Source organism: Thalassophryne amazonica, chromosome 19, assembly GCF_902500255.1.
Source record: "Thalassophryne amazonica chromosome 19, fThaAma1.1, whole genome shotgun sequence".
NCBI lineage: Eukaryota > Metazoa > Chordata > Actinopteri > Batrachoidiformes > Batrachoididae > Thalassophryne > Thalassophryne amazonica.
Window position 1 is genome coordinate 47,309,050 of NC_047121.1, and position 17,568 is coordinate 47,326,617.

The window sequence follows — 17,568 nt, forward strand, 5'->3', positions numbered from 1 at the left end:
TACATTCGTTAGCTAATAATATCTGCTGATATGAGCTTTTTACAAACACATCTGTATCAGTTATTTTTGCTGATATGAAAGCTTTTATTTTACCCATTAAACAATGCAGAGAAACACTTTAGCTGTTGGAAATTGTCCTTACATAGTTTGCCCAGCTGGGACCCCACAACCCCTTGATCACATTAAGAAGCAGAAGCAAAGCAACCACCTGCTATTTGTTTTCAATCAGACTGGGCGGTTTGCAGCGGCAAGAGACAAGTATTCGCTATGTTGCCAGCTAGGTGGCACCAGAACAAACGAGAAGTCTATTTTATGCAAATGCTGAGCGACACAACATAGCGACTGTTAATCCGAGTGATGGCAGCGTGTTGTACATTGGTTGTTTGCTATTTATAATTATAGGTCTTTGTAATAAAGTTCAATGCCATTTTTGTACATTAAAAAATAATCAATTATCAACAAACTGACTTTTAAAAAATTATGTATTTATGTTGTTTGACATATGACATCATAAAGATAGTTGAACATTCAACAATAAAATGGTGAAAAACATCAGTCAGTCCAAACCAGTTTTAAAAAGTATGCATTTTTGAAATTGAAGAGTTTGTCACACATTACGCAATGTACTGTCATTTTAGCAATTAGCATGCAATATCATTTTTTAAACTGTAGAATCATGTTGCAGATTTTTTTCTTAGCCAGTTATCTTTTGCACAAGTATGTATCAAACTGCTTGCACTTTTAACCTGCTAGTTTCTAAGGCTTAAAAAATGTGTGGTGTTTTTATTTATTTGTTTATTTGTTTGTTTGCACTATAGTCACTATTTTATGTATTTTATATTTTATTCAAAGGGGTGTCAACGGGGCATGTGCATACCCGTTGACACCCCTTTGAATAAAATATAAAATACATAAAATATCGACTATAGTATCGATGATAAAAACACTAAAATTAATGTATGAACATGCTCATTTTTCATTTCATTTTTGAAATACAGGGAAGTGTTCTGATGGCTTTTGTCTCCATAATCTGTAGGACTGTACAAAACAAATGTCTTCAATCTGCTGTCTAATCAGGGCTCAAACCAGGAGAATGCTTAACGCTCCGACATCATGCTGCAGATTATGATGAATCTGCTCTGCTCTCTCAGGTCTCTGCCAATCTGCCACTCAGTTGGCAGCTCTGCATGCTGGAGAGAAGAGAAAAAATCAGAAAGAAAAGCAAAGGATTTTTCCCCGCTTACGTTTATAAAAAAAAAATACCAGACTGACTGTGTCAATTTACACCAGTTTATTATCATTATACAGTAATCATTATAATGAACAGAATTTAATGCTGTATGATTTAGGATCAAAAATAGTTATAAAATTGAGTCTGAATAATTTCAACGCTTTTCCTGTCTTCGACTCTGGTTTCAAGTACATTTCATTTACACAGACTTATCAAACTCAAACAAACACAGAATAAATGAGAGCCATTCATGCATAATACATTTTATATATATATATATATATATATATACGAGGGCTGTCAATAAAGTAACGGTCCTTTTTATTTTTTTCAAAAACTATATGGATTTCATTCATATGTTTTTACGTCAGACATGCTTGAACCCTCGTGTGCATGCGTGAGTTTTTCCACGCCTGTCGGTGACGTCATTCGCCTGTGAGCACTCCTTGTGGGAGGAGTCGTCCAGCCCCTCGTCGGAATTCCTTTGTCTGAGAAGTTGCTGAGAGACTGGCGCGTTGTTTGATCAAAATTTTTTCTAAACCTGTGAGACACATCGAAGTGGACATGGTTCGAAAAATTAAGCTGGTCTTCAGTGAAAATTTTAACAGCTGATGAGAGATTTTGAGGTGATACTGTCGCTTTAAGGACTTCCCACGGTGCGAGACGTCGCACAGCGCTCTCAGCCGCCGTCGTCAGCCTGTTCAAGCTGAAAACCTCCACATTTCAGGCTCTATTGATCCAGGACGTCGTGAGAGAACAGAGAAGTTTCAGAAGAAGTCGGTTTCAGCATTTTATCCAGATATTCCACTGTTAAAGGAGATTTTTTTAATGAAAGACGTGCGGACGGGTCCGCGCGCTCCGCCACAGGAAAAACACCTCTGTTGAAAGCCTTAAGGACAAGTTGGAACATGTACTGCTGTTAAACAATTTCTCATATACTCACTCCACTGAAAGCCATCAAAAGCCGCCTGGATTTTACAGGTGTTTTTCCTGTGCCGCCGCACTGACGACGCGCGGATCCGTCCGCACGTCTTTCATTAAAAAAATCTCCTTTAACAGTGGAATATCAAGATAAAATGCTGAAACCGACTTCTTCTGAAACTTCTCTGTTCTCTCACGACGTCCTGGATCAATAGAGCCTGAAATGTGGAGGTTTTCAGCTTGAACAGGCTGACGATGGCGGCTGAGAGCGCTGAGTGACGTCTTGCACCGTGGGAAGTCCTTAAAGCGACAGAATCGCCTCAAAATCTGTCATCAGCCGTTAAAATTTTCACTGAAAACCAGCTTAATTTTTCGAACCGTGTCCACTTCGATGTGTCTCACAGGTTTAGAAAAAATTTTGATCAAACAAAGCGCCAGTCTCTCAGCAACTTCTCAGACAAAGGAATTCCGACGAGGGGCTGGACGACTCCTCCCACAAGGAGTGCTCACAGGCGAATGACGTCACCGACAGGCGTGGAAAAACTCACGCATGCGCACGAGGGTTCAAACATGTCTGACGTAAAAACATATGAATGAAATCCATATAGTTTTTGAAAAAAATAAAAAGGACCGTTGCTTTATTGACAGACCTCGTGTGTATATATATATATATATATATATATATATATATATATAATGACGGGAACCATATTTTATCTGTATTACTGTGCCTTTGGCGTATAATGGCCTTTACAATCTTTGCCCTGCACCACGCAGCTGTCACTCAAATGACATTATTGCATTCTTGCTAAAAATATACAGAGTGGGGGGTGGACTCAATTTGATGTGGCACAAATGGTATCGATATGATCAGTGTGTGTGTGTTCGGTTTTAGATACGGTAATTAATCATGCTAATGACTGTTCTATAAGTGAAGCACGAGGACACATTTCAAATGCTACAGCTGTCCTCTTTCCCTTTTGGGTAGAGCTGAGAATTGAATCTTTTGAACTGAGCAAATTGACTGTATGCAGTGAACGAAGCGGCCACTCTGACCTTTTCCCAAACACTTCCACAGCACAGCGGAGCTCCAGTTTGATATCTACCCTGTACAATTGAAAAAGATACCGGTTGAATAGGCAGCCCATTCCTCTGACTCTGCCACAAATAAATCTATATGTCCTCCCTTCTGCCCTTCTCATAGCTTCCTGAATTCACTTGTAGCAGACCCTAACCAATAAAACCTGATCTTCATACGTCTTGAGGGGAGAAGCAGGCAAAGTTTGGGGAAATTGCTGCATGGAAAAGGCAATATATGGATTAAAGATAAGAAAGAGCAGAGGGACCTGCGGAGGATATTGCCTGCTTAAGGCTTAGATTTACACTCGGGATACAGAGACAGGAGTGATGGAAGAGGCCCGGAGCTCATTGGATGCAGACGTTTGGCGTGGGTGGTAATTAAACATTTCCATGCTGTAATGATGTGTCAGGACGAATGTGCATATTTGAGTCTGCAGTGGCACTGCATTTAAGAAAAAGGAATGAATGATAAGGCATAAGTGAGTTGCATCATCCATGCCTGGAAACATGCATCCATACGTCATGCATCATCCATGCGTCATGTATCATCCCTGTGTCATCCATGCATCAACCGTGCGTCATGCATCATCCATGCGTCATGCATCATCTGTGCGTCATGCATCATCCGTGGGTCAGGTATGACCTATGTGCCATCCATGTGTCATCAATGTGTCACGCGTCATCCGTGCGTCACGCGTCATCCGTGCATCATCCATGCGTCGTGTCATCCGTGCATCATGCGTCAACTGTGTGCCATACATGCGTCATCTCTGCGTCATCCATCATCCTTGCATCATGCGCCACCCATGCGTCATCCGTGCGTCATGCATCAACCGTGTGCCATCCATGCATCATTCGTGCGTCATCCGTCATCGTTGCGTCATCCATGTGTCATGTATGATCTATGTGTCATCAATGTGTCATGCATAATCTATGCATCATCCGTGCATCATGCATCATCCGTGCGTCATGCATCACACATGGGTCATCCGTGTGTCATGTCATGCATGCGTCACACATCATCTGTGCATCATGCATCATCCATGCATCATGCATCCATGTGTCATGCATCATCCATGCGCCATCCATGTGTCATTAATCATCCTTTGACCATCCATGCATCCATGAGTCAGCCATGCATCATCGATGCATTCACCCGTCCATCTAATTTTTCCAATAAAAATATTAATATCTTGTATTATTTATGCTGTGATGTGTATATTGTCCAAATTTAATTCTGCAGAATTCTTTTGGGTGGTCTGAGATTTAGGTTGCATGATATCAAGTTTTTACACTCATTTTATTATGGAGTACTTGTCATGTCAAGGTGTCTTGTCATTTTCCCCTCCCCATCATGAATTTCTAATTTGTGAATTTGCATGCACAAACACTAAAATAAAATCAAACTGATTTTTCGAACACCAGAACATGTTTTCTAGCTGCTGTTATAATAAACAATTTATTTCTTTTGAACATAGTTACGTAATGCCTACTTCTAACAATTTTTATTGTTAAAAACTGTAAGTCCTTTTTTTTTTTTTTAAGTATGCTGTCAGGACTCCTGAGCTTAGTGTCTCCCACGGGATGGAAAATAAAAATCAGTAGAATTTCACATTCCTTCACAGGATCTTCCTTCTATCTAGAAGAAATCTGTTGTGGAATCATTTTTGTGGTATAAAAGTAGAATAAAGGAGGAACAAAATAATTCTGGACAGCATTCACATAACGGGTGTATTTGTGTGGAGTTGCCATCTGCACAGCAAAAACTGAAATTGATTTGATTTCTTAGTGTTATTTTAACACTTTGCACACTGAATTATTTGTCAGTTTTGATATCAGTCTTGAGTCACCTCACTACAACTGCAATTTAACACTCTGTAGGTGGGATTTAATAGTGCCACCTGCTAACTACGAGGGTAGGCTGAAAAGTTCTAAGGCTCCCCGTGAAGGAGTAATGCATTAACTGCATTATAGTGAGCCTTAGAACTTTTCAGCCTACCCTCGTAGAAGGTTATGAGTTCATCCTTACCTGTGGTTCTACAATATGTAATTAACCCTTTAAGCAGTGCTGAGGTGCTCTCTAATATTGGAAATGCACATTCATGTGCAAGAAGCCTGACATGATTAAAGAGTTAATGTATCATTATCAAAAGTGTCATCTTAACTCTGAACAGGATAGTTATACACACTCAAGAATCGTGTTAATTTTAACACTATGTATGCAAGTTTTTTTTTACTTACTTACATAAGAGCACATGACAATCCTTTGTTGGTTCGCAAACAGATCAGACAATTAGCATCTTTGGTCTTTCAAAGCAACAACACATATCTTTATATCAGTGATGAAATTGTTGGTTTATTAAAAATATTGCAAGGATGGAAGGATGGAAGGAAAAAAGAAAGGAAGGAAAAGAGAAGGAAGAAATGAAAGTGTAATGGCAGAACAGGAGACCCCAAATCAGAGAACCACAACAAACATGGGTAGACCACTGGTCCAAACAATTGTCTGTGAAGTGGCAGACGAAGATATTGTTTGCTGTAATAGGCCAAGGTCAGGTACATGAGAAATCAGTCCAACTGGCATCTGTGACCTTCATGGGAGCAGTAGAAGAGCTATCCAGAACACAGGTGCAATACACAGAGATCAGTCATACCAGATGACCAAATCCAGAATCAGCAGGCTCGGCCCAGGAATCACAGAATGGCAGTGTGGGTCAATAACACAGAGGTAAACAATGCGAGAGAGCAGGCAGGAACCTCGACAATCTGGCGAGGGTGCAACACATTCTGAGTGGTTACAAAGGCTGACAAACAAGTAATCATGGAAGTGCAGAGGCACATGAACAGTAAGTGAAACCGCACACATCAGAGTAAAAGCACAAGAAATAACAGAGGAGAATAACTCGAGACTGAGAAGAATAACTAACATGTTATAGAGTACCACTAAGGAAACGTGAAAACTGAATAGTGCAAAGAAGAAACACCAGAGCAATAAAACAACATAGAATAATAATAATACACAGGAGATCAGAAATAGACTAAGTCAGAGATCAGACTAAAACACCAGAAAAAGGAACTATGACAGAAGGAAGAAAGGGAGGAAGGAAGTTAAAAGAAACAGACAAAACCTCCTTGCTTCTTTGCATCCAGTGACAAAACACAGCAGTCGATTGCTGCAGTTACGTCAGTGAGAAACAACCTGTATCAACTTGGTCAGAAACATCTGATGTGTTAAAGCATCCTGCTCAGAGAACTGTTCGCTGTACGTCAGCGGCCCAGACACCTCATTACACCGATTTTACTGTGTCTCTGTTTTCCTTATTCTCTTGCCCACTCACCCAATCTCTGCCTCTGATCTTTGTTCTGCTCCTCCTCCAACATGCCAAACATAAACACACACTGATGCTCATTATACGACTGTAATGATTGTCCAGAAAGTGGAAGCGATTGCTTTTTGTGCTCATTTCCATCACCTCTCGGCATGCCAGCACTCGGCCTCATCAAAGATAATATCCATTCATCCTCCTTCTGTGTTTACACAAACCATTCAGTGTAAGTAACTGGAATGATGGACAGCCACTAACTCAAAGAAAATTGGATTCATCAACAAATGCTTATAGCGGATGCATTCCAGCTTTTTACTTGCTCTTTGTTCATGTATCTATGTACAGACTTCATACAATCCTGCAGAAATACTGAAACCTTTGTATTTAACATAAAAAATATTTAAAAGATATAGTAAAGCAGAAATACAACAATTGCATATTGACCCCTAGGAGCCATAAGATTAATTTTCTCATTAGATTTTTAAAAATGATAAAACTGATAAGTTTGAGATAATTGAGTAAGTACTGGTTTATATATGTTAATTAGAAAGGAGCATTTATAGTTGTAATATATTTAAATGACCAAATTAGCCTTTGTAGGTAATAACAGTCAGGTCAATAAGTAGTTGTGCAGTGAGACAGTTATTTATTATTCCTCTGTACACCACCACAGTGGAGCTGAAATGAAATAATTCAGATGCGCTTGTAGTGTAGCCTTTTGGAATTATGACCAATTGTGTACATTGCCCCTACATTTTCTTTGCCCAGAAATAACTGAAGTAAGGGCCTATATAGATCCTGAGACCTATTGGTGATGGTGCTTAGTCTCATATTAGTTTGAAGTGGGTGAGAGTCTGCAACAGCACCTGGACAGAACAAAAGCCCATTGCAGATTTCTTCCTCGGCCAATGCTGGTACTCATTTACAGCTGGGTGGACCAAGACAATACTAATTAATTGCCTTGTCCAAGGACACAGACTCATAATGTGGGAAGAACTGAGCCCAGGTCGACATGTTGGCAGTCCAGCAACTTATCCCATGGAGCTACCTGCTCTACATGCTACACGGTAGCAGATCTGTCTGGAGTAGGCAATTATCAAAAACTCAGTGACTGTGAGGGAAGCCACTAAGACACCACTGACAGCTCTGAAGGCTTCATAGGCTCTTTGGCTGTGATGGGGGAAACTGTGTATTCCACACAAGACCATACTGTTTAATATTTCTTAATGACTGATGTAAATGAAGTTTAAAACATATTTAGTGACTTGGAAATGTTCATGTATTATAAGTTGTCTAAAAATATCTATTCAATTTCAACTCAATTTATTTCATTCATATAGCACCAAATCACAACAAAGTTGCCTCAAGGCGCTTCACACAAGTAAGGTCTAACCTTACCAACCCCTAGAGAAAGCACACGGGTGACAGTGGTAAGGAAAAACTCCCTCTGATGATTTGAGGAAGAAACCTGAAGCAGACCAGACTTAAACGGGCGACCCTCTGCTTCGGCCATGCTATCAACAAAATTGACAAAACAAATATACAGGAAATTTTGCCGGTGTACAGGATGGGACCATCGCAAAAGAAGACACCACTTCCATCTCTGGATGGAGCTGCACCTCAAACAGAGAGCAAAAACAGAATCAGGCATCGGAAAGACAGCAGATACAGTATAATTTGTCAGCATTAAACAGCAAGAAAAACAGAAGAAATACTAAGGTGATCGCCGGCCACTAGCCCTAAGGGTCACTAAAAGACTCCGACTTTAGGGCCCTGTCCCACTGGCGTTTAGGAGGATTTGCGGATGGAATGTGCACAGAAGTGGCCCACATCCGCCAAACAACCGCAATAACCTTGTAACATTCCTGTATTCGCCATCCGAACACGTCCGTGATCATCCGCGGAGGCATGCATGTCCGCAGCAGGATTTTTGAGCCGCTCAAAAATCCTGCTGCGGATGAGATCCGCATCACTGCCTGAACACATACTGAAGACATACGCAGGACATACACAACCAACGCGCCGCATATCCCCTGTCATCCGCTGATATCCGCAACCGACGGGTCGGCGCGGCTTGGCGGCTGACCGGGACAGCGTGCAAAACAGATATGACGCGTGCCCAGCACGGCCACATCACGGTCGCAAATGGTCTGTCGCGCATGCAGACAGTGGGCACGGATGAAGCGAGTGCATCACGGCCGCTGTGCCCCTCATGGGGGCGCCTCCGCGGTCGCCTTCGCTTCTGTTCCCTGTTATATCCGCTTTTCTTCCTCATGTATTCGCTGATCCACCCCGGGACATTTATCATTTCCGCTCACCTTTGTTGCGGACGCTCAGCTTTTGTCTCCTCATTTCATGCGCAAATCCTCCTAAACGCCAGTGGGACAGGGCCCTTAGATAAAGTTGAGGCAGAGGCCCACTCTGTTTACTAATAAAATTAATTTAAAAGGCCAAAAAAGCACAGTACCATACTATACCAGTATGCTAGCCATATGAAAGGGAAAATAAGTGCGTCTTAAGTCTGGACCTGAAAGTCTCTACAGAATCTGACTGTTTTATTGATGCAGGGAGATCATTCCACAGAACAGGGGCACGATAAGAGAAAGCTCTCTGACCCACAGACTTTTTATTCACCCTAGGGACACAAAGTAGTCCTGCACCCTGAGAACGCAGAGCCCGGGCCGGTACATAGGGTTTAAGTAGGTCAGCTAAGTAGGAAGGTGCTAGTCTGTGAAAAGATTTTAAGAATAGAATAGAATAGAATTTATTTCAGCAACAACACAGCAGCATAAAGACAACATATCAAACAAATCAAAAAAACAAGACCAAATTAAACACCGTGTGCCTGAAAAGGGGGTGGGAAGAAGCAAAGCTTATAAATTACCCACCCCTCATACCCCATCCCAAAAGTCCAAGTCCAACATATAATTACACTTATGCTCACACTCCTATATATACAAATAAGCAAATTAAATACATACATCCACAAATTTATACATCTTTTTTTTTATGATTTTCTTTATATCCAGAAATTATTAATTTCTTATAATGTTTCTTAAAACAGACAAAAGAACTACATAATCTAATTTCCACAGGACATTTGTTCCAAATCTTCACCCCTTTAACTGAAACACAAAAACCCTTGACATTAGTACGTACGGGAGGCTTCTTAAAAACCATGCATCCTCGTAAACTGTATTCAGACTTCCTGATCTTGAACAGGCTCTGGACATAAAGTGGCAAGGCCTGGTTATTAGCTTTATACAAAGTTTGTATGGTGATATAATCCACTAAATCTCTAAATTTCAGTAAATTTAAAGTCATAAACAGAGAATGCGTTGGCTCAAGATAAGGTTTATTACAGATGATTCTGATGGCATGTTTTTGTAAAATAAATACATGATTGGTATTTGATTTGTAAGTATTACCCCAGAGTTCGATACAATATGTCATGTATGGTACAATTAAAGAATAATATAATCTAAGTAGCCCATCCTGGGACAATATGTCCTTGACCCTGTACATGATAGCGATAGATTTTGACATTTTAAATTTTATATAATTTATATGAGGTTTCCAGCTGAGTTTATTGTCAATTATAACACCTAGAAATTTGTTCTCAGTTACTATCTGTATATTCATATTGTTAATGGTTACACTTTTACATTTAGGCACAAATTTATTTCCAAAAATCATACATTTGGTTTTCCCAAGATGAAGTGACAATTTATTAGCATCAAACCAAGCCTTAAATTTATCCAGTTCGTTTAGTAACTGGATAGGTTATACTGCCACTAACTCATAGGTTAGTGGCAGTATATTAAAATCTGATCTCACAGGGACAGGAAGCCACTGTTGAGATGCCAAAATGAGTGTAATGTGGTCAAACTTTCTGCTTCCTGTCAAAAGTCTGGCAGCAGCATTTTGAACCAATTAGAGACCCCTAATGCTGGACTGCAGTAAACCAGAAAATAGAACATTGCAGTAGTCCAATCTATAACAAACAAATGCATGAATCAGGGTCTCTGCTTCAGCCATATGCAGGATGGGACGAATCTTCGCTATATTTCGCAGGTAGAAGAAAGCAGTACTTGTAATATCTCTAATGTGGAGGTCAAAGGACAGCATAGGATCAAAAATTACCCCAAGGTTCCTCACTTTGTCAAAGTGATGTACTGTATGACACACAAGCCTAGGCTAAGCATCAGCTGATCAAATTGATGCCAATGTCTCACTGGATCGAGAACCGTCTTATCACAGCTCAAAAGTAGGAAATTGCTAGACATTAAGCTTTTCACTGATGCAAGGCAATCTTCTAAGGATTTTATATGGATGACATTACCAGCAGTTATCAGCATGTATAACTGAATATCATCAGTATAGCAATGAAAGGTAATCCCAAAATGCCACAATATGTGCCCAAGAGGTGCTACATAAAGGGAGAAAAGCAGTGGGGCCTAAGATGGACCCCTGTGGAACCCTAAATTTAATGTCACTAAGGTTAGAGATAGTGTTATCATACAAAACACAGTGAGAATGACTGGTCAGGTACGATGTCAACCATGCAAGGGCATTCCCAGTAATCCTAAAATCACTCTCCAGTTTATCGAGTAGAATATGATGATCCACAGTATCAAACATAGCACTGAGATCTAACAGCACCAGAGCCTTGTCCGAATCCATTGCAAGCAGAAGATCATTCACTACTTTAATGAGAGATGTCTCTGTGGAATGATATTTTCTAAAATCAGATTGCAGTGGCTCAAAAAGATTATTCTCAGTAAGGTGGTCCACGAGCTGCTGTGAAACCACCTTTTCCAGAATTTTAGAGCAAAATGACAGCTATCTGTCCGTAAAAGTGATGATTTGTATGAAAAATATCGCTTATGTTTACTCTCTCTAATTGCTTTCGCCAGTTTTTGGCCATAATTCTGGAATGTTGTTGCAATATTTTGTTAAGCCCCATGTTAAAGCTAAAGGTCTATACTACAAGCACATCTTGATTGTTTCATCTCCATTGTGGTGGCATAAATAGCCCCCCCCCCCCCCCCCTCAAATTATTTGTTGTCCAAATGCATTTCTCATGTCGTGAACGTGCTGAGATTACCCTATCATACCCATAATGCACTGGGCACAGCATGTCCACACTAAAACCTTAAAAATTAGCACATTACTTTAAAACTAAAACATAAAGCTGATATTTTCACTTCATAAAATTTCAGACGTGACGTTAATTTAAATAACTTGTCCAAAATTAGTTTGGTTAAAATTTGAACCATAAGTTAAAAATGTATGCCTCTGGATGACTTGGGTGATATTGCTCACATTTCAGTATGAGGTTAAAAGAAATGAGCTGTTTTTTTTTTTTTTTTGGTGACCAGTTCTCCTTTGACTGCAGAGAATAGAGCGGTTTCTTTTAGAAGTAACTCTTGTCTGTTTGCAGAGGGTAGAACTACACATCTGCTACAAAACATTTAACAGGTAGGTGCTCAACTGATTTTAAATTTTATGTTTGTAGCTGTTCAGCATTGTTTACCACATTATCGGTCTAAAAATTATCAGGCAAAGATTTATCGCAAGATAATTAGTCCGATAATGGTTTTTAAAGTTATCTAAAAAGATAATCCGATAATGAAAACATTATCTTCGATAATTAGCGGTTATCGGATTATTGGAACTGTGCCCACCACTGCAATTACTTATGGACCAAAGTGTACACCCGAAACCATTGAATTTTGTTCTTTTTTGTTTTCATTTTCAGCAATATTCCTTTAGTGTTTTAAGTACTGAATTAATGCTGTGGTCACATTTGGGATTAACAATATACATTTTATTCACTTAGTATATTGCTATAATCACTGTGTTGTCAATGTGGTGCTAATGACATAAATTTCCAACTACAAGGTTCAACTGTTTAATACACTTACAAATTAGGCAGCAGCCAGATGGCTCCTGATGAAAACATATTACTATAATACGAGTATATTATTTGCTTTTAAATATGTTTAACAGGCTCAATTCTGAGCCAGATATTTGCTAGCCTAGCTACCACATCAGGTAGCAGGAAAGCAAACGATTTACAAGAAGGGAGTGTATTTGTACTATTGATTATTGTCTTACACCTGACGGCAGCATATATATCGGTTTGTTTAGAACAATTTGTACAATGGAAGGGATAGAATGACATGATGTCATAATTGTGAGAGCAGCGACCACAAGCTAGCATAGACATCGTGGTTGTGAGGGGAACGTCCCACTAGTCCTAGTGCTAGTATTAAGGAGAATATGTTGAAGTTGTTCTTGCATTTATGGGAGGCTATATGTTGCACTAAGTAATGTTACAAAAGTGTGACAGTTAATTATGGTGAATTACCATTATTTTGTTGATTTTCAATTCAACAGATTTATAGACAACAGTACAATTAAAGGTGATTAATGGTGTATGTCAACAGAATCATGTTTTATTTTTGTTATTTGAGCAAAACTGGATCTGGTTTGTTTGCTATTTGATAGTATTACATTTATTTGTGAACTTTAACATCAGTTTGGGGTTCAAATAATATAAAGAGGAGTGGACTACTGGACCCTTCCCAAAGTGAGTAGGCCATGCTAGCTACTGAGCTAGCTAATTAGCTGTCATGGTTTGATGGATGGATGGAATTGTGTCCATATTATCAATGTACCTTATAAACTGTATAATATTCTCAATCACGGAAATATGAGATGAAGATGTAAAAAAGAAAAGAAGTACACACATCTTCCGGACACTTCTGTTAGCAATAAATAATGACAGTGCTTATGATTTTTGAGTGAATTGTTCATTTCTTGAATAATTTCTACTTTCTTTTACATGCTAACTTATCTATTCAGTGTCAGAAGAGGGGAATTATTTAGTCCTAGTTTTATGCTGTGGCAGAAGGGTTCTCTCATTGTCATTCTCATTATAATGAGTTTCTGGAGAACAACAAATTGTCTGCGGCATGTGCCTCATTTCTGATTTATGAAGCATTTAAAAGGTTGTGTAGGGGGTAAAAAAAGACAAAAGGGTCCAGACTTAATAAAACGGGCCTCGGCCAGGCACTCAAAACCAGTGTCTTAGAAGAGAGAGGTTTGGTGATTAACTTTCATTTCTTATGCCTGCCTTATTTTTCCTTCCCTAAATTAAATTTCAGAGGAAGAGATAAATCTTCCAGTAGTGCCCAGTTATTTTGCACCAAACATCCATGAATAGTGCCATTTGCCACTTCCCCAGCTTATCCCTTTTAAATTCACACCAAACTAGCTGTCTAACTCACCACAGTGATATGAAAGTCAGCGTTTAGAGAGAGGGGAAATAAGGTTGTCAGTCAGCCTCCCTCAGGTTGACATTTCTAGATATGGAAGGTGGATGTGTGTAGGTGTGTTGTGGGTTCATGAGCATTCACGTGCGACCAGCATGTGCGCTCGTGTGTCTTTGAGCCTAATGGTTGACACAAGGAGATCAATAGAATTTGAAAGCATGAATCACACAGCCTTTTAATCACGTTCTTCTCAGCCCATTTCTAGATGGACACACAGATAAGTAGATATTGATGTCATGACTCAAACATCCATCTGGCTACTATTTCTACTGTGGAGGAAAGGCCAGCTGTCTATGGGCTTTGGTAACTATCGAATCTGCTGATATTTTCTCATTCATTACAACCAGAAAATAGTCACTTTTCCATCACGTAGATTACCGTATTTTCCAGAGTACAAGTCATCACTGTCAAAAAAGAAAAAGAAAGCGTGTTGATGAGGGGAAAACCATATGGTTGCACCATACTATACATTGCACCTTTTTCTGTATTTTCAGCTCTTTAATTTGAGATTTTTGCACATTTTGTGTGGTGTACTTTTATTATTGACATTCATTCTTATATTCTTGGAGTTTTTTGTTTAGTGGTTTGATTCCTGGGAAACCCCTCTTTAAATAATAATAATAATAATAATAATAATAATAATGATGATGATGAGAAGTAGTCGTAATGAATGCATTTTTTTTTTTTTTACTATAAATTGCACCACAGCAAAAGTCACAAGACCTCTCAAACTAATAACAAAACCTGTGACTTATACTCTGGAATGTATGATAGTTCCTGAATACTTAACTGTGTGGTTTCCAGAAACTACACTGAAAAAAAGAGAATAGTTCAACCAACTTAAAAAAGCATTACAATTGGTAAAACCTGAATGAAATAAGTTGTTTGTTGCTTACAAACTCAACAACTTAATTCATTCAGCTGGTTCAATTATCAATTAATTCAATTGCTTTTACCAATTGTAACACTTCTTTAAAGTTGGTTCTTTTTTCAGTGTAGTCCCATCTACAGATTGGATCATGCTTGATGTTTCCACCTGAGTAGAACATGCCTGAACTTAAACTTGGACTAGGGCTACTAATGGATACATTCCACATAAATCTTAGCTGGTTAAACTAAGTTTTATAACCAAGTGCTCCAAACCATTACTATGTCAGTATAGCCACATTGACAATTTACTTACCCTTTACCCTTAAAATTTGTTCCTAGCAGGTAGCTCAGTTGGATAGGAGTTGGGGTGTAAATATGTAGACTTGGGTTTGAGTCCCAGTCATGCTATACTTGTCTGTGTCCTTAAACAAGACACTTCTGCATTGTCTCAGTCCCCCAGCTACAAGTGGGTAACCTCCTTGGCTGGGAAAGTAACCTATGATAGACTGGTGTTGCATCCATGGGATGGTCATCCACTTGACACTACACAATACGGAGATACCTACTGGCACCAGTGGACCTCGGGGAATCTATAGGACTTGTAAAACAGTAAATAATAAATATAGATTTGTATGTAGTTTGTAACAGTAAACTGGGCTTGTTTGTTTGTTTGGTTTGTAAAACTCTACATGCTGAACAGCTACACTCAGTGAATGGCCTGAAGCAGTAAATACACTTTACATGTTAACATTTGAAATGTGTGATCTTATAACCAATTAGATTCAGCAGAAAGTTGTTTTCTGACACTCAGCCCTTGATTATTTCTGAGCGTGTGAGTTATTTCAGAAAGCGATGGCGGGGAATTGTAATCAACAAGAAATGCTCAGCAGTGTTTGTACTTCACTATCGTGCCTGTTTGTGTTTTTTAATATGATCCTTTGTCTGTAATTAAGAGTTAGTCTGTGTTTTGTTGGGTGAAACAAACGTCGATTGTGTTGTAAATAAAATATGTACTTTCTGAGTTCATATACTGACTCCTGAGACTTGACCTGAAGTTGTTTATTTCAGTTCATCAATACTTTTTAATTAGAAAATGTATTCGACACACAGTAACTATAAAAAAGCATTCAGCCCACTGGGCTTTGCCATGTTTTTATTATTTCAAATATATTTTTTAATTTAAACATCTAATTTAAATAAAATTACAACAACAAGGAAGTCCTGTTAGGGAGTTGGCGGTGTGATTGGGTCTCCAGCCACCATTTAAAAAAAACATCTTTCAAAGCTTAACACCAAAAAAGAACATCTCTCGTTTTTTCACTCTATAGGAGTAACACTGCTGCCTGCTCCCATCGGAGAACTGAACACTCTATTGAGGGGTTGGGTGAAAGCCATTTGGAAACCACTGCAGAGAACATTGGGTTTTGTCTATGGTAGGTGGTTTCTGGAGTAATGTTGGGGGGTTGTCCACAGTACAGCAACACTGAGGTTCAAACATCAGGTGGCACATTTGAGTGAGGATCTGGAACATCCTTTCTAGCTACCAAGGATGATTATCTTCCACTGGTGTTGAGAGATCTTGGAAAGCTCTCCATTGCAGTGGTAGTATTTTCAGAAGTAGCCAAATTTCTGTAGGTGGTTACATCTACTTTTGGTCTGGCAATCCTGTGGTGTACTGGGTCGTTTCAATGGTGTCGCTCTGTTTCTGTGTTATGTGACCTTTTTTTAGCTATTTGTTATGTAATTGTGTATGTAGGTAGTGTAGTACTTATTAATATACCTGTCCTGGCTGTGGTGTCTGTGGTTTTAATGTGACACATCGTGTGTGCTGATCTGTCATTTGTAGCTGTCAGTGAGTCTCTGGTCAGCAGCTGTGTGCGCTCTGACGTGGGTGGCCGCTCCCCATCTGTACATCCAAATCAGCAGTTCTTGCAAGTGTCCCCCCCCCCCCCCCCCCAGCACAACACACCACATGTGTTGTGGATAGGGGGAGCAAACACACGCATGATTCACACGCACGGCATATGTGTTGCGGGGGGAGCTTTTTTGCAACGCTGCACTCATGGGGGCACTTAGACAAATTTCACATCCAGCTCAAAAGTGATCATCTACTTACTGTTTCAAGTGTCAAGCGAGCGGTGTTGGATGTTCGTGTGTGTCACCTGGAATTTGACTGACACCTGCCGCGAGAGGGATCAAGTGGGCTCTCACAGAGCACTCTCTGTCTTTCAGCCGCTGGTATGCGCGAATAATTGTAGCAACAGCTGTACGAGGTGTTGGAGGCAGCTCTGATTTTTCACAAATAGCATGCAATTTCTCCTTCGTGCTCTAGTCGGCATCAATCATGTTGTGTGTAAAGGGGCCCTAAGCAAGGTTTGTAATAGTTAAACAATGCCATAACATAATTTTACGCTTATTTGTTTATTTGTGTTACAGTTCATGTTGTCTGTGTTTATAGTTTTACTCTTTATGGGTTGCACCATTGAAAATGTTGCCTAGGGCACCAAATTAGTTAGGACCGGTTTCGCAGACTGAATGGTCTGCCCCTAAAAATGGTCTGCCCTGCCTCCACTGCGCATGCGTCATTTTGGAGCTCTGAGACAGAGTTTCTTCACCTAAAGTGATCAAATGGATTAATGGGATTATTAACCATCACATGACAAGGTAAAACCTTTTAAATTCAAATTAAATTAATTCTAAAGTCAGTTTTAAGTTTTGAAATGATCAACGCGCAAACGCATCAGCTAGCAGCTCGTGTAGCTGCGGCACTCTGATTGCTTCCTCTGTCTTTTATGATGAA

General features: G+C 39.5%; 1 long non-coding RNA gene across 1 annotated transcript; it reads right to left on the reverse strand.

The window, feature by feature from the left end:
- Nucleotides 1-2,076: 2,076 nt before the first annotated feature.
- Nucleotides 2,077-12,904, reverse strand: LOC117500598. Its single transcript, XR_004557802.1, has 3 exons — nucleotides 12,809-12,904; nucleotides 4,792-4,798; nucleotides 2,077-2,087 (listed from the first exon to the last, which is right to left on the reverse strand). It is a non-coding gene; the product is annotated as an uncharacterized LOC117500598 (long non-coding RNA).
- Between the last annotated feature and the right edge of the window lie 4,664 nt (nucleotides 12,905-17,568).